This window comes from Pimephales promelas, chromosome 21 (genome assembly GCF_988280905.1).
Source record: "Pimephales promelas chromosome 21, fPimPro1.hap1.1, whole genome shotgun sequence".
NCBI lineage: Eukaryota > Metazoa > Chordata > Actinopteri > Cypriniformes > Leuciscidae > Pimephales > Pimephales promelas.
Window position 1 is genome coordinate 10,538,819 of NC_142789.1, and position 25,528 is coordinate 10,564,346.

At 40.0% G+C, this 25,528-nt stretch overlaps 24 non-coding genes across 24 annotated transcripts; all 24 read right to left on the minus strand.

The window, feature by feature from the left end:
* Positions 1–555: 555 nt before the first annotated feature.
* Positions 556–854, minus strand: LOC148970208 (signal recognition particle RNA). The gene has a single exon (XR_016148928.1).
* A 951-nt stretch (positions 855–1,805) lies between these two features.
* Positions 1,806–2,104, minus strand: LOC148970209 (signal recognition particle RNA). Its single transcript, XR_016148732.1, has one exon.
* Positions 2,105–2,728: 624 nt separating this feature from the next.
* On the minus strand, positions 2,729–3,027 carry LOC148970210 (signal recognition particle RNA). Its single transcript, XR_016148736.1, has one exon.
* Positions 3,028–3,978: 951 nt separating this feature from the next.
* LOC148970211 (signal recognition particle RNA) lies at positions 3,979–4,277 on the minus strand. Its single transcript, XR_016148861.1, has one exon.
* A 626-nt stretch (positions 4,278–4,903) lies between these two features.
* Positions 4,904–5,202, minus strand: LOC148970212 (signal recognition particle RNA). The gene has a single exon (XR_016148807.1).
* Positions 5,203–5,824: 622 nt separating this feature from the next.
* Positions 5,825–6,123, minus strand: LOC148970213 (signal recognition particle RNA). The gene has a single exon (XR_016148892.1).
* Positions 6,124–7,074: 951 nt separating this feature from the next.
* LOC148970214 (signal recognition particle RNA) lies at positions 7,075–7,373 on the minus strand. Its single transcript, XR_016148758.1, has one exon.
* Positions 7,374–7,997: 624 nt separating this feature from the next.
* LOC148970215 (signal recognition particle RNA) lies at positions 7,998–8,296 on the minus strand. The gene has a single exon (XR_016148906.1).
* A 951-nt stretch (positions 8,297–9,247) lies between these two features.
* LOC148970216 (signal recognition particle RNA) lies at positions 9,248–9,546 on the minus strand. Its single transcript, XR_016148862.1, has one exon.
* Positions 9,547–10,171: 625 nt separating this feature from the next.
* Positions 10,172–10,470, minus strand: LOC148970217 (signal recognition particle RNA). Its single transcript, XR_016148808.1, has one exon.
* Positions 10,471–11,092: 622 nt separating this feature from the next.
* On the minus strand, positions 11,093–11,391 carry LOC148970218 (signal recognition particle RNA). Its single transcript, XR_016148893.1, has one exon.
* Positions 11,392–12,341: 950 nt separating this feature from the next.
* On the minus strand, positions 12,342–12,640 carry LOC148970219 (signal recognition particle RNA). Its single transcript, XR_016148759.1, has one exon.
* Positions 12,641–13,263: 623 nt separating this feature from the next.
* On the minus strand, positions 13,264–13,562 carry LOC148970220 (signal recognition particle RNA). The gene has a single exon (XR_016148894.1).
* Positions 13,563–14,513: 951 nt separating this feature from the next.
* LOC148970221 (signal recognition particle RNA) lies at positions 14,514–14,812 on the minus strand. The gene has a single exon (XR_016148760.1).
* Positions 14,813–15,436: 624 nt separating this feature from the next.
* LOC148970222 (signal recognition particle RNA) lies at positions 15,437–15,735 on the minus strand. Its single transcript, XR_016148907.1, has one exon.
* Positions 15,736–16,686: 951 nt separating this feature from the next.
* LOC148970223 (signal recognition particle RNA) lies at positions 16,687–16,985 on the minus strand. The gene has a single exon (XR_016148863.1).
* A 625-nt stretch (positions 16,986–17,610) lies between these two features.
* On the minus strand, positions 17,611–17,909 carry LOC148970224 (signal recognition particle RNA). The gene has a single exon (XR_016148809.1).
* A 622-nt stretch (positions 17,910–18,531) lies between these two features.
* LOC148970225 (signal recognition particle RNA) lies at positions 18,532–18,830 on the minus strand. Its single transcript, XR_016148895.1, has one exon.
* Positions 18,831–19,780: 950 nt separating this feature from the next.
* LOC148970226 (signal recognition particle RNA) lies at positions 19,781–20,079 on the minus strand. The gene has a single exon (XR_016148761.1).
* Positions 20,080–20,702: 623 nt separating this feature from the next.
* LOC148970227 (signal recognition particle RNA) lies at positions 20,703–21,001 on the minus strand. The gene has a single exon (XR_016148909.1).
* A 951-nt stretch (positions 21,002–21,952) lies between these two features.
* On the minus strand, positions 21,953–22,251 carry LOC148970228 (signal recognition particle RNA). The gene has a single exon (XR_016148864.1).
* Positions 22,252–22,876: 625 nt separating this feature from the next.
* On the minus strand, positions 22,877–23,175 carry LOC148970229 (signal recognition particle RNA). The gene has a single exon (XR_016148810.1).
* A 622-nt stretch (positions 23,176–23,797) lies between these two features.
* On the minus strand, positions 23,798–24,096 carry LOC148970230 (signal recognition particle RNA). Its single transcript, XR_016148897.1, has one exon.
* Positions 24,097–25,046: 950 nt separating this feature from the next.
* Positions 25,047–25,345, minus strand: LOC148970231 (signal recognition particle RNA). The gene has a single exon (XR_016149034.1).
* Between the last annotated feature and the right edge of the window lie 183 nt (positions 25,346–25,528).

A 25,528-nucleotide genomic window follows, 5' to 3' on the forward strand; every position in this document is an offset into this window, starting at 1 on the left:
CAAAATACCAGGGAATGATTAGGCAGGATCCGATGAACTAAAGCATTTTACAATCTCTTTGGTAGCTATATTGTTAAAGGTAAGTAGTACATTGTCTTATTTATGCATTTTTTAATTGCTAAATTATTTTTGCATAATACATTTAAATTATAGCTATCTAACCACATGTAGGCCCTAGCCTGAGTTTTTTTTTTTTATCCACTAGCATATTTATCTTAATCTATTCTAATTGGTAACTTTAAAAATTAAATAAAGTGATCTTAGTTTAACAAATCAATCGTTTGCTTTATATATAGATTTTCAGCAGTTTGATCATTAAATATCTTTAATAGGCTATTTGTAAAATACGGACATCTAAACTACATTTGTGATACATTAAAAAATATAAGGCATTGGTGTAAATGTATCTAACAGGGAAGCCATATAGAAAAAATGTACTTTATTATAATAAATGAAGACTGGATTGGACAGTTTTATTTGGCCATTAAGGGCTTTATTTTATGTTAATTTGTTGTTGCTGTTATTTATTAGATTTCACAGAATAACTGTTCAGACAAAAGAATGGGTCTCACTGTATCGCTCAGGCAGCACTGCAGTGTCTATTCACAGGCACGATCCCACTACTGATCGCCACGGGGATTTTGACCTGCTTCGTCTCCGACCTGGGCCGGTTCACCCCTCCTTAGGCGACCTGGTGGTCCCGGGCTCCCCCAGGAACACCATATCGATACCGAACTTAGCGCGGACACCCAATCGACATAGTCCACTGCAGTACAGAACCCCTGAGCTCAAGAGATCCACCAGCCTCAGCCTCCCAGTAGCTTGGACTACAGGCACGCGCCACTGCACCTGGCGAGAGCTGTGAGAATCAGCGCTGCTCCTGAATCCAGTGGCTCACAGCGCCCTCTAGTGTATGAAAACAAAATACCAGGGAATGATTAGGCAGGATCCGATGAACTAAAGCATTTTACAATCTCTTTGGTAGCTATATTGTTAAAGATAAGTAGTACATTGTCTTATTTATGCATTTTTTAATTGCTAAATTATTTTTGCACAACGTATTTAAATTATAGCTGTCCTACGCTATCTCACGGCCAATTCGTACGAATTCGACGAATGATTAAAAAGTGGCTAATTCGTACTAATTCGTACAACCTCACTCATACGAATTCGTACGATTTGTCTAAACCCACGTGATGGTTAGGTTTAGGGGCGGGGTAAGGGTCAGGTCATTCGTACGAATTCATACGAATTGGCCAATTCGTAAAATATGTACGATTTAGCAAAATCGTACTAATTCGTACGAGTGAGGTCGTAAGAATTCTTACGAATTACCCACTTTTTAATCATTCCTCGAATTCGTACGATTGGTCGTGAGATCGGCTTGAGCTGTCTAACCACATATAGGCCCTAGCCTGAGTTTTATTTTTTTGTATTTTTTTTTTAGCAACTAGCCTATTTCTCTTAATCTATTCTAATTGGTAACTTTAAAAATAAAATGAAGTGATCTTACCTTAACAAATCAATCATTTGCTTTATCTATAGATTTTCAGCTGTTTGATCATTAAATATGTATTATAGGCTATTTTTAAAATACGGACAACTAAATTACATTTGTGAGACATTACAAAAATATAAGGCATTGGTGTAAATGTATCTAACAGGGAAGCCATATAGAAAAAAATTACTTTATTATGATAAATGAAGACTGGATTGGAAAGTTTTATTTGGCCATTAGTGGCTTTATTTTGTGTTCATTTGTTGTTGCTGCTGTTTATTAGATTCCACGGAATAACTGTTCACACAAAAGACCGAGTCTCGCTGTATGGCTCAGGCTGCACTGCAGAGTCTATTCACAGGCGCGATCCCACTACTGATCGACACGGGGACTTTGACCTGCTTCGTCTCCGACCTGGGCCGGTTCACCCCTCCTTAGGCGACCTGGTGGTCCCGGGCTCCCCCAGAAGCACCATATCGATACCGAACTTAGCACGGACACCCGATCGACATAGTCCACTGCAGTCCAGAACCCCTGAGCTCAAGCAATCCACCAGCCTCAGCCTCCCAGTAGCTTGGACTACAGGCGCGCGCCACTGCACCCGGCGAGAGCTGTGAGAATCAGTGCTGCTACTGAATCCAGTGGCTCACAGCGCCCTCTAGTGTATGAAAACAAAATACCAGGGAATGATTAGGCAGGATCCGATGAACTAAAGCATTTTACAATCTCTTTGGTAGCTATATTGTTAAAGGTAAGTAGTACATTGTCTTATTTATGCATTTTTTAATTGCTAAATTATTTTTGCACAATACATTTAGATTATAGCTATCTAACCACATGTAGGCCCTAGCCTGAGTTTTTTTTTTTTTTTATCCACTAGCATATTTATCTTAATCTATTCTAATTGGTAACTTTAAAAATTAAATAAAGTGATCTTAGTTTAACAAATCAATCGTTTGCTTTATATATAGATTTTCAGCAGTTTGATCATTAAATATCTTTAATAGGCTATTTGTAAAATACGGACATCTAAACTACATTTGTGATACATTAAAAAATATAAGGCATTGGTGTAAATGTATCTAACAGGGAAGCCATATAGAAAAAATGTACTTTATTATAATAAATGAAGACTGGATTGGACAGTTTTATTTGGCCATTAAGGGCTTTATTTCATGTTCATTTGTTGTTGCTGTTATTTATTAGATTTCACAGAATAACTGTTCACACAAAAGAATGGGTCTCACTGTATCGCTCAGGCTGCACTGCAGAGTCTATTCACAGGCGCGATCCCACTACTGATCGACACGGGGACTTTGACCTGCTTCGTCTCCGACCTGGGCCGGTTCACCCCTCCTTAGGCGACCTGGTGGTCCCGGGCTCCCCCAGAAGCACCATATCGATACCGAACTTAGCACGGACACCCGATCGACATAGTCCACTGCAGTCCAGAACCCCTGAGCTCAAGCAATCCACCAGCCTCAGCCTCCCAGTAGCTTGGACTACAGGCGCGCGCCACTGCACCCGGCGAGAGCTGTGAGAATCAGCGCTGCTACTGAATCCAGTGGCTCACAGCGCCCTCTAGTGTATGAAAACAAAATACCAGGGAATGATTAGGCAGGATCCGATGAACTAAAGCATTTTACAATCTCTTTGGTAGCTATATTGTTAAAGGTAAGTAGTACATTGTCTTATTTATGCATTTTTTAATTGCTAAATTATTTTTGCACAACGCATTTAAATTATAGCTGTCCTACGCTATCTCACGACCAATTCGTATGAATTCGACGAATGATTAAAAAGTGGCTAATTCGTACTAATTCGTACAACCTCACTCATACGAATTCGTACGATTTGTCTAAACCCACGTGATGGTTAGGTTTAGGGGCGGGGTAAGGGTCAGGTCATTCGTACGAATTTATACGAATTGGCCAATTCGTAAAATATGTACGATTTAGCAAAATCGTACTAATTCGTACGAGTGAGGTCGTAAGAATTCTTACGAATTACCCACTTTTTAATCATTCCTCGAATTCGTACGATTGGTCGTGAGATCGGCTTGAGCTGTGTAACCACATATAGGCCCTAGCCTGAGTTTTTATTTTTTTGTATTTTTTTTTAGCAACTAGCCTATTTCTCTTAATCTATTCTAATTGGTAACTTTAAAAATAAAAAGAAGTGATCTTAGCTTAACAAATCAATCATTTGCTTTATCTATAGATTTTCAGCTATTTGATCATTAAATATGTATTATAGGCTATTTTTAAAATACGGACAACTAAATTACATTTGTGAGACATTACAAAAATATAAGGCATTGGTGTAAATGTATCTAACAGGGAAGCCATATAGAAAAAATTTACTTTATTATGATAAATGAAGACTGGATTGGAAAGTTTTATTTGGCCATTAGTGGCTTTATTTTGTGTTCATTTGTTGTTGCTGCTGTTTATTAGATTCCACAGAATAACTGTTCACACAAAAGACCGAGTCTCGCTGTATCGCTCAGGCTGCACTGCAGAGTCTATTCACAGGCGCGATCCCACTACTGATCGACACGGGGACTTTGACCTGCTTCGTCTCCGACCTGGGCCGGTTCACCCCTCCTTAGGCGACCTGGTGGTCCCGGGCTCCCCCAGAAGCACCATATCGATACCGAACTTAGCACGGACACCCGATCGACATAGTCCACTGCAGTCCAGAACCCCTGAGCTCAAGCAATCCACCACCCTCAACCTCCCAGTAGCTTGGACTACAGGCGCGCGCCACTGCACCCGGCGAGAGCTGTGAGAATCAGCGCTGCTACTGAATCCAGTGGCTCACAGCGCCCTCTAGTGTATGAAAACAAAATACCAGGGAATGATTAGGCAGGATCCGATGAACTAAAGCATTTTACAATCTCTTTGGTGGCTATATTGTTAAAGGTAAGTAGTACATTGTCTTATTTATGCATTTTTTAATTGCTAAATTATTTTTGCACAATACATTTAGATTATAGCTATCTAACCACATGTAGGCCCTAGCCTGAGTTTTTTTTTTTTTTTTTATCCACTAGCATATTTATCTTAATCTATTCTAATTGGTAACTTTAAAAATTAAATAAAGTGATCTTAGTTTAACAAATCAATCGTTTGCTTTATATATAGATTTTCAGCAGTTTGATCATTAAATATCTTTAATAGGCTATTTGTAAAATACGGACATCTAAACTACATTTGTGATACATTAAAAAATATAAGGCATTGGTGTAAATGTATCTAACAGGGAAGCCATATAGAAAAAATGTACTTTATTATAATAAATGAAGACTGGATTGGACAGTTTTATTTGGCCATTAAGGGCTTTATTTTATGTTCATTTGTTGTTGCTGTTATTTATTAGATTTCACAGAATAACTGTTCACACAAAAGAATGGGTCTCACTGTATCGCTCAGACTGCACTGCAGAGTCTATTCACAGGCGCGATCCCACTACTGATCGACACGGGGACTTTGACCTGCTTCGTCTCCGACCTGGGCCGGTTCACCCCTCCTTAGGCGACCTGGTGGTCCCGGGCTCCCCCAGAAGCACCATATCGATACCGAACTTAGCACGGACACCCGATCGACATAGTCCACTGCAGTCCAGAACCCCTGAGCTCAAGCAATCCACCAGCCTCAGCCTCCCAGTAGCTTGGACTACAGGCGCGCGCCACTGCACCCGGCGAGAGCTGTGAGAATCAGCGCTGCTACTGAATCCAGTGGCTCACAGCGCCCTCTAGTGTATGAAAACAAAATACCAGGGAATGATTAGGCAGGATCCGATGAACTAAAGCATTTTACAATCTCTTTGGTAGCTATATTGTTAAAGGTAAGTAGTACATTGTCTTATTTATGCATTTTTTAATTGCTAAATTATTTTTGCACAATACATTTAAATTATAGCTATCTAACCACATGTAGGCCCTAGCCTGAGTTTTTTTTTTTTTATCCACTAGCATATTTATCTTAATCTATTCTAATTGGTAACTTTAAAAATTAAATAAAGTGATCTTAGTTTAACAAATCAATCGTTTGCTTTATATATAGATTTTCAGCAGTTTGATCATTAAATATCTTTAATAGGCTATTTGTAAAATACGGACATCTAAACTACATTTGTGATACATTAAAAAATATAAGGCATTGGTGTAAATGTATCTAACAGGGAAGCCATATAGAAAAAATGTACTTTATTATAATAAATGAAGACTGGATTGGACAGTTTTATTTGGCCATTAAGGGCTTTATTTTATGTTAATTTGTTGTTGCTGTTATTTATTAGATTTCACAGAATAACTGTTCAGACAAAAGAATGGGTCTCACTGTATCGCTCAGGCAGCACTGCAGTGTCTATTCACAGGCACGATCCCACTACTGATCGCCACGGGGATTTTGACCTGCTTCGTCTCCGACCTGGGCCGGTTCACCCCTCCTTAGGCGACCTGGTGGTCCCGGGCTCCCCCAGGAACACCATATCGATACCGAACTTAGCGCGGACACCCAATCGACATAGTCCACTGCAGTACAGAACCCCTGAGCTCAAGAGATCCACCAGCCTCAGCCTCCCAGTAGCTTGGACTACAGGCACGCGCCACTGCACCCGGCGAGAGCTGTGAGAATCAGCGCTGCTCCTGAATCCAGTGGCTCACAGCGCCCTCTAGTGTATGAAAACAAAATACCAGGGAATGATTAGGCAGGATCCGATGAACTAAAGCATTTTACAATCTCTTTGGTAGCTATATTGTTAAAGATAAGTAGTACATTGTCTTATTTATGCATTTTTTAATTGCTAAATTATTTTTGCACAACGTATTTAAATTATAGCTGTCCTACGCTATCTCACGGCCAATTCGTACGAATTCGACGAATGATTAAAAAGTGGCTAATTCGTACTAATTCGTACAACCTCACTCATACGAATTCGTACGATTTGTCTAAACCCACGTGATGGTTAGGTTTAGGGGCGGGGTAAGGGTCAGGTCATTCGTACGAATTCATACGAATTGGCCAATTCGTAAAATATGTACGATTTAGCAAAATCGTACTAATTCGTACGAGTGAGGTCGTAAGAATTCTTACGAATTACCCACTTTTTAATCATTCCTCGAATTCGTACGATTGGTCGTGAGATCGGCTTGAGCTGTCTAACCACATATAGGCCCTAGCCTGAGTTTTATTTTTTTGTATTTTTTTTTAGCAACTAGCCTATTTCTCTTAATCTATTCTAATTGGTAACTTTAAAAATAAAATGAAGTGATCTTACCTTAACAAATCAATCATTTGCTTTATCTATAGATTTTCAGCTGTTTGATCATTAAATATGTATTATAGGCTATTTTTAAAATTACGGACAACTAAATTACATTTGTGAGACATTACAAAAATATAAGGCATTGGTGTAAATGTATCTAACAGGGAAGCCATATAGAAAAAATTTACTTTATTATGATAAATGAAGACTGGATTGGAAAGTTTTATTTGGCCATTAGTGGCTTTATTTTGTGTTCATTTGTTGTTGCTGCTGTTTATTAGATTCCACGGAATAACTGTTCACACAAAAGACCGAGTCTCGCTGTATCGCTCAGGCTGCACTGCAGAGTCTATTCACAGGCGCGATCCCACTACTGATCGACACGGGGACTTTGACCTGCTTCGTCTCCGACCTGGGCCGGTTCACCCCTCCTTAGGCGACCTGGTGGTCCCGGGCTCCCCCAGAAGCACCATATCGATACCGAACTTAGCACGGACACCCGATCGACATAGTCCACTGCAGTCCAGAACCCCTGAGCTCAAGCAATCCACCAGCCTCAACCTCCCAGTAGCTTGGACTACAGGCGCGCGCCACTGCACCCGGCGAGAGCTGTGAGAATCAGCGCTGCTACTGAATCCAGTGGCTCACAGCGCCCTCTAGTGTATGAAAACAAAATACCAGGGAATGATTAGGCAGGATCCGATGAACTAAAGCATTTTACAATCTCTTTGGTAGCTATATTGTTAAAGGTAAGTAGTACATTGTCTTATTTATGCATTTTTAATTGCTAAATTATTTTTGCACAATACATTTAGATTATAGCTATCTAACCACATGTAGGCCCTAGCCTGAGTTTTTTTTTTTTTTTTATCCACTAGCATATTTATCTTAATCTATTCTAATTGGTAACTTTAAAAATTAAATAAAGTGATCTTAGTTTAACAAATCAATCGTTTGCTTTATATATAGATTTTCAGCAGTTTGATCATTAAATATCTTTAATAGGCTATTTGTAAAATACGGACATCTAAACTACATTTGTGATACATTAAAAAATATAAGGCATTGGTGTAAATGTATCTAACAGGGAAGCCATATAGAAAAAATGTACTTTATTATAATAAATGAAGACTGGATTGGACAGTTTTATTTGGCCATTAAGGGCTTTATTTTATGTTCATTTGTTGTTGCTGTTATTTATTAGATTTCACAGAATAACTGTTCACACAAAAGAATGGGTCTCACTGTATCGCTCAGGCAGCACTGCAGTGTCTATTCCCAGGCACGATCCCACTACTGATCGACACGGGGACTTTGACCTGCTTCGTCTCCGACCTGGGCCGGTTCACCCCTCCTTAGGCGACCTGGTGGTCCCGGGCTCCCCCAGGAACACCATATCGATACCGAACTTAGCGCGGACACCCAATCGACATAGTCCACTGCAGTCCAGAACCCCCGAGCTCAAGAGATCCACCAGCCTCAGCCTCCCAGTAGCTTGGACTACAGGCACGCGCCACTGCACCCGGCAAGAGCTGTGAGAATCAGCGCTGCTCCTGAATCCAGTGGCTCACAGCGCCCTCTAGTGTATGAAAACAAAATACCAGGGAATGATTAGGCAGGATCCGATGAACTAAAGCATTTTACAATCTCTTTTGTAGCTATATTGTTAAAGATAAGTAGTACATTGTCTTATTTATGCATTTTTTAATTGCTAAATTATTTTTGCACAACGCATTTAAATTATAGCTGTCCTACGCTATCTCACGACCAATTCGTATGAATTCGACGAATGATTAAAAAGTGGCTAATTCGTACTAATTCGTACAACCTCACTCATACGAATTCGTACGATTTGTCTAAACCCACGTGATGGTTAGGTTTAGGGGCGGGGTAAGGGTCAGGTCATTCGTACGAATTTATACGAATTGGCCAATTCGTAAAATATGTACGATTTAGCAAAATCGTACTAATTCGTACGAGTGAGGTCGTAAGAATTCTTACGAATTACCCACTTTTTAATCATTCCTCGAATTCGTACGATTGGTCGTGAGATCGGCTTGAGCTGTGTAACCACATATAGGCCCTAGCCTGAGTTTTTATTTTTTTGTATTTTTTTTTAGCAACTAGCCTATTTCTCTTAATCTATTCTAATTGGTAACTTTAAAAATAAAAAGAAGTGATCTTAGCTTAACAAATCAATCATTTGCTTTATCTATAGATTTTCAGCTATTTGATCATTAAATATGTATTATAGGCTATTTTTAAAATACGGACAACTAAATTACATTTGTGAGACATTACAAAAATATAAGGCATTGGTGTAAATGTATCTAACAGGGAAGCCATATAGAAAAAATTTACTTTATTATGATAAATGAAGACTGGATTGGAAAGTTTTATTTGGCCATTAGTGGCTTTATTTTGTGTTCATTTGTTGTTGCTGCTGTTTATTAGATTCCACAGAATAACTGTTCACACAAAAGACCGAGTCTCGCTGTATCGCTCAGGCTGCACTGCAGAGTCTATTCACAGGCGCGATCCCACTACTGATCGACACGGGGACTTTGACCTGCTTCGTCTCCGACCTGGGCCGGTTCACCCCTCCTTAGGCGACCTGGTGGTCCCGGGCTCCCCCAGAAGCACCATATCGATACCGAACTTAGCACGGACACCCGATCGACATAGTCCACTGCAGTCCAGAACCCCTGAGCTCAAGCAATCCACCACCCTCAACCTCCCAGTAGCTTGGACTACAGGCGCGCGCCACTGCACCCGGCGAGAGCTGTGAGAATCAGCGCTGCTACTGAATCCAGTGGCTCACAGCGCCCTCTAGTGTATGAAAACAAAATACCAGGGAATGATTAGGCAGGATCCGATGAACTAAAGCATTTTACAATCTCTTTGGTGGCTATATTGTTAAAGGTAAGTAGTACATTGTCTTATTTATGCATTTTTTAATTGCTAAATTATTTTTGCACAATACATTTAGATTATAGCTATCTAACCACATTTAGGCCCTAGCCTGAGTTTTTTTTTTTTTTTTATCCACTAGCATATTTATCTTAATCTATTCTAATTGGTAACTTTAAAAATTAAATAAAGTGATCTTAGTTTAACAAATCAATCGTTTGCTTTATATATAGATTTTCAGCAGTTTGATCATTAAATATCTTTAATAGGCTATTTGTAAAATACGGACATCTAAACTACATTTGTGATACATTAAAAAATATAAGGCATTGGTGTAAATGTATCTAACAGGGAAGCCATATAGAAAAAATGTACTTTATTATAATAAATGAAGACTGGATTGGACAGTTTTATTTGGCCATTAAGGGCTTTATTTTATGTTCATTTGTTGTTGCTGTTATTTATTAGATTTCACAGAATAACTGTTCACACAAAAGAATGGGTCTCACTGTATCGCTCAGACTGCACTGCAGAGTCTATTCACAGGCGCGATCCCACTACTGATCGACACGGGGACTTTGACCTGCTTCGTCTCCGACCTGGGCCGGTTCACCCCTCCTTAGGCGACCTGGTGGTCCCGGGCTCCCCCAGAAGCACCATATCGATACCGAACTTAGCACGGACACCCGATCGACATAGTCCACTGCAGTCCAGAACCCCTGAGCTCAAGCAATCCACCAGCCTCAGCCTCCCAGTAGCTTGGACTACAGGCGCGCGCCACTGCACCCGGCGAGAGCTGTGAGAATCAGCGCTGCTACTGAATCCAGTGGCTCACAGCGCCCTCTAGTGTATGAAAACAAAATACCAGGGAATGATTAGGCAGGATCCGATGAACTAAAGCATTTTACAATCTCTTTGGTAGCTATATTGTTAAAGGTAAGTAGTACATTGTCTTATTTATGCATTTTTTAATTGCTAAATTATTTTTGCACAATACATTTAAATTATAGCTATCTAACCACATGTAGGCCCTAGCCTGAGTTTTTTTTTTTTTATCCACTAGCATATTTATCTTAATCTATTCTAATTGGTAACTTTAAAAATTAAATAAAGTGATCTTAGTTTAACAAATCAATCGTTTGCTTTATATATAGATTTTCAGCAGTTTGATCATTAAATATCTTTAATAGGCTATTTGTAAAATACGGACATCTAAACTACATTTGTGATACATTAAAAAATATAAGGCATTGGTGTAAATGTATCTAACAGGGAAGCCATATAGAAAAAATGTACTTTATTATAATAAATGAAGACTGGATTGGACAGTTTTATTTGGCCATTAAGGGCTTTATTTTATGTTAATTTGTTGTTGCTGTTATTTATTAGATTTCACAGAATAACTGTTCAGACAAAAGAATGGGTCTCACTGTATCGCTCAGGCAGCACTGCAGTGTCTATTCACAGGCACGATCCCACTACTGATCGCCACGGGGATTTTGACCTGCTTCGTCTCCGACCTGGGCCGGTTCACCCCTCCTTAGGCGACCTGGTGGTCCCGGGCTCCCCCAGGAACACCATATCGATACCGAACTTAGCGCGGACACCCAATCGACATAGTCCACTGCAGTACAGAACCCCTGAGCTCAAGAGATCCACCAGCCTCAGCCTCCCAGTAGCTTGGACTACAGGCACGCGCCACTGCACCCGGCGAGAGCTGTGAGAATCAGCGCTGCTCCTGAATCCAGTGGCTCACAGCGCCCTCTAGTGTATGAAAACAAAATACCAGGGAATGATTAGGCAGGATCCGATGAACTAAAGCATTTTACAATCTCTTTGGTAGCTATATTGTTAAAGATAAGTAGTACATTGTCTTATTTATGCATTTTTTAATTGCTAAATTATTTTTGCACAACGTATTTAAATTATAGCTGTCCTACGCTATCTCACGGCCAATTCGTACGAATTCGACGAATGATTAAAAAGTGGCTAATTCGTACTAATTCGTACAACCTCACTCATACGAATTCGTACGATTTGTCTAAACCCACGTGATGGTTAGGTTTAGGGGCGGGGTAAGGGTCAGGTCATTCGTACGAATTCATACGAATTGGCCAATTCGTAAAATATGTACGATTTAGCAAAATCGTACTAATTCGTACGAGTGAGGTCGTAAGAATTCTTACGAATTACCCACTTTTTAATCATTCCTCGAATTCGTACGATTGGTCGTGAGATCGGCTTGAGCTGTCTAACCACATATAGGCCCTAGCCTGAGTTTTATTTTTTTGTATTTTTTTTTAGCAACTAGCCTATTTCTCTTAATCTATTCTAATTGGTAACTTTAAAAATAAAATGAAGTGATCTTACCTTAACAAATCAATCATTTGCTTTATCTATAGATTTTCAGCTGTTTGATCATTAAATATGTATTATAGGCTATTTTTAAAATACGGACAACTAAATTACATTTGTGAGACATTACAAAAATATAAGGCATTGGTGTAAATGTATCTAACAGGGAAGCCATATAGAAAAAATTTACTTTATTATGATAAATGAAGACTGGATTGGAAAGTTTTATTTGGCCATTAGTGGCTTTATTTTGTGTTCATTTGTTGTTGCTGCTGTTTATTAGATTCCACGGAATAACTGTTCACACAAAAGACCGAGTCTCGCTGTATCGCTCAGGCTGCACTGCAGAGTCTATTCACAGGCGCGATCCCACTACTGATCGACACGGGGACTTTGACCTGCTTCGTCTCCGACCTGGGCCGGTTCACCCCTCCTTAGGCGACCTGGTGGTCCCGGGCTCCCCCAGAAGCACCATATCGATACCGAACTTAGCACGGACACCCGATCGACATAGTCCACTGCAGTCCAGAACCCCTGAGCTCAAGCAATCCACCAGCCTCAACCTCCCAGTAGCTTGGACTACAGGCGCGCGCCACTGCACCCGGCGAGAGCTGTGAGAATCAGCGCTGCTACTGAATCCAGTGGCTCACAGCGCCCTCTAGTGTATGAAAACAAAATACCAGGGAATGATTAGGCAGGATCCGATGAACTAAAGCATTTTACAATCTCTTTGGTAGCTATATTGTTAAAGGTAAGTAGTACATTGTCTTATTTATGCATTTTTAATTGCTAAATTATTTTTGCACAATACATTTAGATTATAGCTATCTAACCACATGTAGGCCCTAGCCTGAGTTTTTTTTTTTTTTTATCCACTAGCATATTTATCTTAATCTATTCTAATTGGTAACTTTAAAAATTAAATAAAGTGATCTTAGTTTAACAAATCAATCGTTTGCTTTATATATAGATTTTCAGCAGTTTGATCATTAAATATCTTTAATAGGCTATTTGTAAAATACGGACATCTAAACTACATTTGTGATACATTAAAAAATATAAGGCATTGGTGTAAATGTATCTAACAGGGAAGCCATATAGAAAAAATGTACTTTATTATAATAAATGAAGACTGGATTGGACAGTTTTATTTGGCCATTAAGGGCTTTATTTTATGTTCATTTGTTGTTGCTGTTATTTATTAGATTTCACAGAATAACTGTTCACACAAAAGAATGGGTCTCACTGTATCGCTCAGGCAGCACTGCAGTGTCTATTCACAGGCACGATCCCACTACTGATCGCCACGGGGATTTTGACCTGCTTCGTCTCCGACCTGGGCCGGTTCACCCCTCCTTAGGCGACCTGGTGGTCCCGGGCTCCCCCAGGAACACCATATCGATACCGAACTTAGCGCGGACACCCAATCGACATAGTCCACTGCAGTACAGAACCCCTGAGCTCAAGAGATCCACCAGCCTCAGCCTCCCAGTAGCTTGGACTACAGGCACGCGCCACTGCACCCGGCGAGAGCTGTGAGAATCAGCGCTGCTCCTGAATCCAGTGGCTCACAGCGCCCTCTAGTGTATGAAAACAAAATACCAGGGAATGATTAGGCAGGATCCGATGAACTAAAGCATTTTACAATCTCTTTGGTAGCTATATTGTTAAAGATAAGTAGTACATTGTCTTATTTATGCATTTTTTAATTGCTAAATTATTTTTGCACAACGTATTTAAATTATAGCTGTCCTACGCTATCTCACGGCCAATTCGTACGAATTCGACGAATGATTAAAAAGTGGCTAATTCGTACTAATTCGTACAACCTCACTCATACGAATTCGTACGATTTGTCTAAACCCACGTGATGGTTAGGTTTAGGGGCGGGGTAAGGGTCAGGTCATTCGTACGAATTCATACGAATTGGCCAATTCGTAAAATATGTACGATTTAGCAAAATCGTACTAATTCGTACGAGTGAGGTCGTAAGAATTCTTACGAATTACCCACTTTTTAATCATTCCTCGAATTCGTACGATTGGTCGTGAGATCGGCTTGAGCTGTCTAACCACATATAGGCCCTAGCCTGAGTTTTATTTTTTTGTATTTTTTTTTAGCAACTAGCCTATTTCTCTTAATCTATTCTAATTGGTAACTTTAAAAATAAAATGAAGTGATCTTACCTTAACAAATCAATCATTTGCTTTATCTATAGATTTTCAGCTGTTTGATCATTAAATATGTATTATAGGCTATTTTTAAAATTACGGACAACTAAATTACATTTGTGAGACATTACAAAAATATAAGGCATTGGTGTAAATGTATCTAACAGGGAAGCCATATAGAAAAAATTTACTTTATTATGATAAATGAAGACTGGATTGGAAAGTTTTATTTGGCCATTAGTGGCTTTATTTTGTGTTCATTTGTTGTTGCTGCTGTTTATTAGATTCCACGGAATAACTGTTCACACAAAAGACCGAGTCTCGCTGTATCGCTCAGGCTGCACTGCAGAGTCTATTCACAGGCGCGATCCCACTACTGATCGACACGGGGACTTTGACCTGCTTCGTCTCCGACCTGGGCCGGTTCACCCCTCCTTAGGCGACCTGGTGGTCCCGGGCTCCCCCAGAAGCACCATATCGATACCGAACTTAGCACGGACACCCGATCGACATAGTCCACTGCAGTCCAGAACCCCTGAGCTCAAGCAATCCACCAGCCTCAACCTCCCAGTAGCTTGGACTACAGGCGCGCGCCACTGCACCCGGCGAGAGCTGTGAGAATCAGCGCTGCTACTGAATCCAGTGGCTCACAGCGCCCTCTAGTGTATGAAAACAAAATACCAGGGAATGATTAGGCAGGATCCGATGAACTAAAGCATTTTACAATCTCTTTGGTAGCTATATTGTTAAAGGTAAGTAGTACATTGTCTTATTTATGCATTTTTAATTGCTAAATTATTTTTGCACAATACATTTAGATTATAGCTATCTAACCACATGTAGGCCCTAGCCTGAGTTTTTTTTTTTTTTTTATCCACTAGCATATTTATCTTAATCTATTCTAATTGGTAACTTTAAAAATTAAATAAAGTGATCTTAGTTTAACAAATCAATCGTTTGCTTTATATATAGATTTTCAGCAGTTTGATCATTAAATATCTTTAATAGGCTATTTGTAAAATACGGACATCTAAACTACATTTGTGATACATTAAAAAATATAAGGCATTGGTGTAAATGTATCTAACAGGGAAGCCATATAGAAAAAATGTACTTTATTATAATAAATGAAGACTGGATTGGACAGTTTTATTTGGCCATTAAGGGCTTTATTTTATGTTCATTTGTTGTTGCTGTTATTTATTAGATTTCACAGAATAACTGTTCACACAAAAGAATGGGTCTCACTGTATCGCTCAGGCAGCACTGCAGTGTCTATTCCCAGGCACGATCCCACTACTGATCGACACGGGGACTTTGACCTGCTTCGTCTCCGACCTGGGCCGGTTCACCCCTCCTTAGGCGACCTGGTGGTCCCGGGCTCCCCCAGGAACACCATATCGATACCGAACTTAGCGCGGACACCCAATCGACATAGTCCACTGCAGTCCAGAACCCCCGAGCTCAAGAGATCCACCAGCCTCAGCCTCCCAGTAGCTTGGACTACAGGCACGCGCCACTGCACCCGGCAAGAGCTGTGAGAATCAGCGCTGCTCCTGAATCCAGTGGCTCACAGCGCCCTCTAGTGTATGAAAACAAAATACCAGGGAATGATTAGGCAGGATCCGATGAACTAAAGCATTTTACAATCTCTTTTGTAGCTATATTGTTAAAGATAAGTAGTACATTGTCTTATTTATGCATTTTTTAATTGCTAAATTATTTTTGCACAACGCATTTAAATTATAGCTGTCCTACGCTATCTCACGACCAATTCGTATGAATTCGACGAATGATTAAAAAGTGGCTAATTCGTACTAATTCGTACAACCTCACTCATACGAATTCGTACGATTTGTCTAAACCCACGTGATGGTTAGGTTTAGGGGCGGGGTAAGGGTCAGGTCATTCGTACGAATTTATACGAATTGGCCAATTCGTAAAATATGTACGATTTAGCAAAATCGTACTAATTCGTACGAGTGAGGTCGTAAGAATTCTTACGAATTACCCACTTTTTAATCATTCCTCGAATTCGTACGATTGGTCGTGAGATCGGCTTGAGCTGTGTAACCACATATAGGCCCTAGCCTGAGTTTTTATTTTTTTGTATTTTTTTTTAGCAACTAGCCTATTTCTCTTAATCTATTCTAATTGGTAACTTTAAAAATAAAAAGAAGTGATCTTAGCTTAACAAATCAATCATTTGCTTTATCTATAGATTTTCAGCTATTTGATCATTAAATATGTATTATAGGCTATTTTTAAAATACGGACAACTAAATTACATTTGTGAGACATTACAAAAATATAAGGCATTGGTGTAAATGTATCTAACAGGGAAGCCATATAGAAAAAATTTACTTTATTATGATAAATGAAGACTGGATTGGAAAGTTTTATTTGGCCATTAGTGGCTTTATTTTGTGTTCATTTGTTGTTGCTGCTGTTTATTAGATTCCACAGAATAACTGTTCACACAAAAGACCGAGTCTCGCTGTATCGCTCAGGCTGCACTGCAGAGTCTATTCACAGGCGCGATCCCACTACTGATCGACACGGGGACTTTGACCTGCTTCGTCTCCGACCTGGGCCGGTTCACCCCTCCTTAGGCGACCTGGTGGTCCCGGGCTCCCCCAGAAGCACCATATCGATACCGAACTTAGCACGGACACCCGATCGACATAGTCCACTGCAGTCCAGAACCCCTGAGCTCAAGCAATCCACCACCCTCAACCTCCCAGTAGCTTGGACTACAGGCGCGCGCCACTGCACCCGGCGAGAGCTGTGAGAATCAGCGCTGCTACTGAATCCAGTGGCTCACAGCGCCCTCTAGTGTATGAAAACAAAATACCAGGGAATGATTAGGCAGGATCCGATGAACTAAAGCATTTTACAATCTCTTTGGTGGCTATATTGTTAAAGGTAAGTAGTACATTGTCTTATTTATGCATTTTTTAATTGCTAAATTATTTTTGCACAATACATTTAGATTATAGCTATCTAACCACATTTAGGCCCTAGCCTGAGTTTTTTTTTTTTTTTTATCCACTAGCATATTTATCTTAATCTATTCTAATTGGTAACTTTAAAAATTAAATAAAGTGATCTTAGTTTAACAAATCAATCGTTTGCTTTATATATAGATTTTCAGCAGTTTGATCATTAAATATCTTTAATAGGCTATTTGTAAAATACGGACATCTAAACTACATTTGTGATACATTAAAAAATATAAGGCATTGGTGTAAATGTATCTAACAGGGAAGCCATATAGAAAAAATGTACTTTATTATAATAAATGAAGACTGGATTGGACAGTTTTATTTGGCCATTAAGGGCTTTATTTTATGTTCATTTGTTGTTGCTGTTATTTATTAGATTTCACAGAATAACTGTTCACACAAAAGAATGGGTCTCACTGTATCGCTCAGACTGCACTGCAGAGTCTATTCACAGGCGCGATCCCACTACTGATCGACACGGGGACTTTGACCTGCTTCGTCTCCGACCTGGGCCGGTTCACCCCTCCTTAGGCGACCTGGTGGTCCCGGGCTCCCCCAGAAGCACCATATCGATACCGAACTTAGCACGGACACCCGATCGACATAGTCCACTGCAGTCCAGAACCCCTGAGCTCAAGCAATCCACCAGCCTCAGCCTCCCAGTAGCTTGGACTACAGGCGCGCGCCACTGCACCCGGCGAGAGCTGTGAGAATCAGCGCTGCTACTGAATCCAGTGGCTCACAGCGCCCTCTAGTGTATGAAAACAAAATACCAGGGAATGATTAGGCAGGATCCGATGAACTAAAGCATTTTACAATCTCTTTGGTAGCTATATTGTTAAAGGTAAGTAGTACATTGTCTTATTTATGCATTTTTTAATTGCTAAATTATTTTTGCACAATACATTTAAATTATAGCTATCTAACCACATGTAGGCCCTAGCCTGAGTTTTTTTTTTTTTATCCACTAGCATATTTATCTTAATCTATTCTAATTGGTAACTTTAAAAATTAAATAAAGTGATCTTAGTTTAACAAATCAATCGTTTGCTTTATATATAGATTTTCAGCAGTTTGATCATTAAATATCTTTAATAGGCTATTTGTAAAATACGGACATCTAAACTACATTTGTGATACATTAAAAAATATAAGGCATTGGTGTAAATGTATCTAACAGGGAAGCCATATAGAAAAAATGTACTTTATTATAATAAATGAAGACTGGATTGGACAGTTTTATTTGGCCATTAAGGGCTTTATTTTATGTTAATTTGTTGTTGCTGTTATTTATTAGATTTCACAGAATAACTGTTCAGACAAAAGAATGGGTCTCACTGTATCGCTCAGGCAGCACTGCAGTGTCTATTCACAGGCACGATCCCACTACTGATCGCCACGGGGATTTTGACCTGCTTCGTCTCCGACCTGGGCCGGTTCACCCCTCCTTAGGCGACCTGGTGGTCCCGGGCTCCCCCAGGAACACCATATCGATACCGAACTTAGCGCGGACACCCAATCGACATAGTCCACTGCAGTACAGAACCCCTGAGCTCAAGAGATCCACCAGCCTCAGCCTCCCAGTAGCTTGGACTACAGGCACGCGCCACTGCACCCGGCGAGAGCTGTGAGAATCAGCGCTGCTCCTGAATCCAGTGGCTCACAGCGCCCTCTAGTGTATGAAAACAAAATACCAGGGAATGATTAGGCAGGATCCGATGAACTAAAGCATTTTACAATCTCTTTGGTAGCTATATTGTTAAAGATAAGTAGTACATTGTCTTATTTATGCATTTTTTAATTGCTAAATTATTTTTGCACAACGTATTTAAATTATAGCTGTCCTACGCTATCTCACGGCCAATTCGTACGAATTCGACGAATGATTAAAAAGTGGCTAATTCGTACTAATTCGTACAACCTCACTCATACGAATTCGTACGATTTGTCTAAACCCACGTGATGGTTAGGTTTAGGGGCGGGGTAAGGGTCAGGTCATTCGTACGAATTCATACGAATTGGCCAATTCGTAAAATATGTACGATTTAGCAAAATCGTACTAATTCGTACGAGTGAGGTCGTAAGAATTCTTACGAATTACCCACTTTTTAATCATTCCTCGAATTCGTACGATTGGTCGTGAGATCGGCTTGAGCTGTCTAACCACATATAGGCCCTAGCCTGAGTTTTATTTTTTTGTATTTTTTTTTAGCAACTAGCCTATTTCTCTTAATCTATTCTAATTGGTAACTTTAAAAATAAAATGAAGTGATCTTACCTTAACAAATCAATCATTTGCTTTATCTATAGATTTTCAGCTGTTTGATCATTAAATATGTATTATAGGCTATTTTTAAAATACGGACAACTAAATTACATTTGTGAGACATTACAAAAATATAAGGCATTGGTGTAAATGTATCTAACAGGGAAGCCATATAGAAAAAATTTACTTTATTATGATAAATGAAGACTGGATTGGAAAGTTTTATTTGGCCATTAGTGGCTTTATTTTGTGTTCATTTGTTGTTGCTGCTGTTTATTAGATTCCACGGAATAACTGTTCACACAAAAGACCGAGTCTCGCTGTATCGCTCAGGCTGCACTGCAGAGTCTATTCACAGGCGCGATCCCACTACTGATCGACACGGGGACTTTGACCTGCTTCGTCTCCGACCTGGGCCGGTTCACCCCTCCTTAGGCGACCTGGTGGTCCCGGGCTCCCCCAGAAGCACCATATCGATACCGAACTTAGCACGGACACCCGATCGACATAGTCCACTGCAGTCCAGAACCCCTGAGCTCAAGCAATCCACCAGCCTCAACCTCCCAGTAGCTTGGACTACAGGCGCGCGCCACTGCACCCGGCGAGAGCTGTGAGAATCAGCGCTGCTACTGAATCCAGTGGCTCACAGCGCCCTCTAGTGTATGAAAACAAAATACCAGGGAATGATTAGGCAGGATCCGATGAACTAAAGCATTTTACAATCTCTTTGGTAGCTATATTGTTAAAGGTAAGTAGTACATTGTCTTATTTATGCATTTTTAATTGCTAAATTATTTTTGCACAATACATTTAGATTATAGCTATCTAACCACATGTAGGCCCTAGCCTGAGTTTTTTTTTTTTTTTATCCACTAGCATATTTATCTTAATCTATTCTAATTGGTAACTTTAAAAATTAAATAAAGTGATCTTAGTTTAACAAATCAATCGTTTGCTTTATATATAGATTTTCAGCAGTTTGATCATTAAATATCTTTAATAGGCTATTTGTAAAATACGGACATCTAAACTACATTTGTGATACATTAAAAAATATAAGGCATTGGTGTAAATGTATCTAACAGGGAAGCCATATAGAAAAAATGTACTTTATTATAATAAATGAAGACTGGATTGGACAGTTTTATTTGGCCATTAAGGGCTTTATTTTATGTTCATTTGTTGTTGCTGTTATTTATTAGATTTCACAGAATAACTGTTCACACAAAAGAATGGGTCTCACTGTATCGCTCAGGCAGCACTGCAGTGTCTATTCCCAGGCACGATCCCACTACTGATCGACACGGGGACTTTGACCTGCTTCGTCTCCGACCTGGGCCGGTTCACCCCTCCTTAGGCGACCTGGTGGTCCCGGGCTCCCCCAGGAACACCATATCGATACCGAACTTAGCGCGGACACCCAATCGACATAGTCCACTGCAGTCCAGAACCCCCGAGCTCAAGAGATCCACCAGCCTCAGCCTCCCAGTAGCTTGGACTACAGGCACGCGCCACTGCACCCGGCAAGAGCTGTGAGAATCAGCGCTGCTCCTGAATCCAGTGGCTCACAGCGCCCTCTAGTGTATGAAAACAAAATACCAGGGAATGATTAGGCAGGATCCGATGAACTAAAGCATTTTACAATCTCTTTTGTAGCTATATTGTTAAAGATAAGTAGTACATTGTCTTATTTATGCATTTTTTAATTGCTAAATTATTTTTGCACAACGCATTTAAATTATAGCTGTCCTACGCTATCTCACGACCAATTCGTATGAATTCGACGAATGATTAAAAAGTGGCTAATTCGTACTAATTCGTACAACCTCACTCATACGAATTCGTACGATTTGTCTAAACCCACGTGATGGTTAGGTTTAGGGGCGGGGTAAGGGTCAGGTCATTCGTACGAATTTATACGAATTGGCCAATTCGTAAAATATGTACGATTTAGCAAAATCGTACTAATTCGTACGAGTGAGGTCGTAAGAATTCTTACGAATTACCCACTTTTTAATCATTCCTCGAATTCGTACGATTGGTCGTGAGATCGGCTTGAGCTGTGTAACCACATATAGGCCCTAGCCTGAGTTTTTATTTTTTTGTATTTTTTTTTAGCAACTAGCCTATTTCTCTTAATCTATTCTAATTGGTAACTTTAAAAATAAAAAGAAGTGATCTTAGCTTAACAAATCAATCATTTGCTTTATCTATAGATTTTCAGCTATTTGATCATTAAATATGTATTATAGGCTATTTTTAAAATACGGACAACTAAATTACATTTGTGAGACATTACAAAAATATAAGGCATTGGTGTAAATGTATCTAACAGGGAAGCCATATAGAAAAAATTTACTTTATTATGATAAATGAAGACTGGATTGGAAAGTTTTATTTGGCCATTAGTGGCTTTATTTTGTGTTCATTTGTTGTTGCTGCTGTTTATTAGATTCCACAGAATAACTGTTCACACAAAAGACCGAGTCTCGCTGTATCGCTCAGGCTGCACTGCAGAGTCTATTCACAGGCGCGATCCCACTACTGATCGACACGGGGACTTTGACCTGCTTCGTCTCCGACCTGGGCCGGTTCACCCCTCCTTAGGCGACCTGGTGGTCCCGGGCTCCCCCAGAAGCACCATATCGATACCGAACTTAGCACGGACACCCGATCGACATAGTCCACTGCAGTCCAGAACCCCTGAGCTCAAGCAATCCACCACCCTCAACCTCCCAGTAGCTTGGACTACAGGCGCGCGCCACTGCACCCGGCGAGAGCTGTGAGAATCAGCGCTGCTACTGAATCCAGTGGCTCACAGCGCCCTCTAGTGTATGAAAACAAAATACCAGGGAATGATTAGGCAGGATCCGATGAACTAAAGCATTTTACAATCTCTTTGGTGGCTATATTGTTAAAGGTAAGTAGTACATTGTCTTATTTATGCATTTTTTAATTGCTAAATTATTTTTGCACAATACATTTAGATTATAGCTATCTAACCACATTTAGGCCCTAGCCTGAGTTTTTTTTTTTTTTTTATCCACTAGCATATTTATCTTAATCTATTCTAATTGGTAACTTTAAAAATTAAATAAAGTGATCTTAGTTTAACAAATCAATCGTTTGCTTTATATATAGATTTTCAGCAGTTTGATCATTAAATATCTTTAATAGGCTATTTGTAAAATACGGACATCTAAACTACATTTGTGATACATTAAAAAATATAAGGCATTGGTGTAAATGTATCTAACAGGGAAGCCATATAGAAAAAATGTACTTTATTATAATAAATGAAGACTGGATTGGACAGTTTTATTTGGCCATTAAGGGCTTTATTTTATGTTCATTTGTTGTTGCTGTTATTTATTAGATTTCACAGAATAACTGTTCACACAAAAGAATGGGTCTCACTGTATCGCTCAGACTGCACTGCAGAGTCTATTCACAGGCGCGATCCCACTACTGATCGACACGGGGACTTTGACCTGCTTCGTCTCCGACCTGGGCCGGTTCACCCCTCCTTAGGCGACCTGGTGGTCCCGGGCTCCCCCAGAAGCACCATATCGATACCGAACTTAGCACGGACACCCGATCGACATAGTCCACTGCAGTCCAGAACCCCTGAGCTCAAGCAATCCACCAGCCTCAGCCTCCCAGTAGCTTGGACTACAGGCGCGCGCCACTGCACCCGGCGAGAGCTGTGAGAATCAGCGCTGCTACTGAATCCAGTGGCTCACAGCGCCCTCTAGTGTATGAAAACAAAATACCAGGGAATGATTAGGCAGGATCCGATGAACTAAAGCATTTTACAATCTCTTTGGTAGCTATATTGTTAAAGGTAAGTAGTACATTGTCTTATTTATGCATTTTTTAATTGCTAAATTATTTTTGCACAATACATTTAAATTATAGCTATCTAACCACATGTAGGCCCTAGCCTGAGTTTTTTTTTTTTTATCCACTAGCATATTTATCTTAATCTATTCTAATTGGTAACTTTAAAAATTAAATAAAGTGATCTTAGTTTAACAAATCAATCGTTTGCTTTATATATAGATTTTCAGCAGTTTGATCATTAAATATCTTTAATAGGCTATTTGTAAAATACGGACATCTAAACTACATTTGTGATACATTAAAAAATATAAGGCATTGGTGTAAATGTATCTAACAGGGAAGCCATATAGAAAAAATGTACTTTATTATAATAAATGAAGACTGGATTGGACAGTTTTATTTGGCCATTAAGGGCTTTATTTTATGTTAATTTGTTGTTGCTGTTATTTATTAGATTTCACAGAATAACTGTTCAGACAAAAGAATGGGTCTCACTGTATCGCTCAGGCAGCACTGCAGTGTCTATTCACAGGCACGATCCCACTACTGATCGCCACGGGGATTTTGACCTGCTTCGTCTCCGACCTGGGCCGGTTCACCCCTCCTTAGGCGACCTGGTGGTCCCGGGCTCCCCCAGGAACACCATATCGATACCGAACTTAGCGCGGACACCCAATCGACATAGTCCACTGCAGTACAGAACCCCTGAGCTCAAGAGATCCACCAGCCTCAGCCTCCCAGTAGCTTGGACTACAGGCACGCGCCACTGCACCCGGCGAGAGCTGTGAGAATCAGCGCTGCTCCTGAATCCAGTGGCTCACAGCGCCCTCTAGTGTATGAAAACAAAATACCAGGGAATGATTAGGCAGGATCCGATGAACTAAAGCATTTTACAATCTCTTTGGTAGCTATATTGTTAAAGATAAGTAGTACATTGTCTTATTTATGCATTTTTTAATTGCTAAATTATTTTTGCACAACGTATTTAAATTATAGCTGTCCTACGCTATCTCACGGCCAATTCGTACGAATTCGACGAATGATTAAAAAGTGGCTAATTCGTACTAATTCGTACAACCTCACTCATACGAATTCGTACGATTTGTCTAAACCCACGTGATGGTTAGGTTTAGGGGCGGGGTAAGGGTCAGGTCATTCGTACGAATTCATACGAATTGGCCAATTCGTAAAATATGTACGATTTAGCAAAATCGTACTAATTCGTACGAGTGAGGTCGTAAGAATTCTTACGAATTACCCACTTTTTAATCATTCCTCGAATTCGTACGATTGGTCGTGAGATCGGCTTGAGCTGTCTAACCACATATAGGCCCTAGCCTGAGTTTTATTTTTTTGTATTTTTTTTTAGCAACTAGCCTATTTCTCTTAATCTATTCTAATTGGTAACTTTAAAAATAAAATGAAGTGATCTTACCTTAACAAATCAATCATTTGCTTTATCTATAGATTTTCAGCTGTTTGATCATTAAATATGTATTATAGGCTATTTTTAAAATACGGACAACTAAATTACATTTGTGAGACATTACAAAAATATAAGGCATTGGTGTAAATGTATCTAACAGGGAAGCCATATAGAAAAAATTTACTTTATTATGATAAATGAAGACTGGATTGGAAAGTTTTATTTGGCCATTAGTGGCTTTATTTTGTGTTCATTTGTTGTTGCTGCTGTTTATTAGATTCCACGGAATAACTGTTCACACAAAAGACCGAGTCTCGCTGTATCGCTCAGGCTGCACTGCAGAGTCTATTCACAGGCGCGATCCCACTACTGATCGACACGGGGACTTTGACCTGCTTCGTCTCCGACCTGGGCCGGTTCACCCCTCCTTAGGCGACCTGGTGGTCCCGGGCTCCCCCAGAAGCACCATATCGATACCGAACTTAGCACGGACACCCGATCGACATAGTCCACTGCAGTCCAGAACCCCTGAGCTCAAGCAATCCACCAGCCTCAGCCTCCCAGTAGCTTGGACTACAGGCGCGCGCCACTGCACCCGGCGAGAGCTGTGAGAATCAGTGCTGCTACTGAATCCAGTGGCTCACAGCGCCCTCTAGTGTATGAAAACAAAATACCAGGGAATGATTAGGCAGGATCCGATGAACTAAAGCATTTTACAATCTCTTTGGTAGCTATATTGTTAAAGGTAAGTAGTACATTGTCTTATTTATGCATTTTTTAATT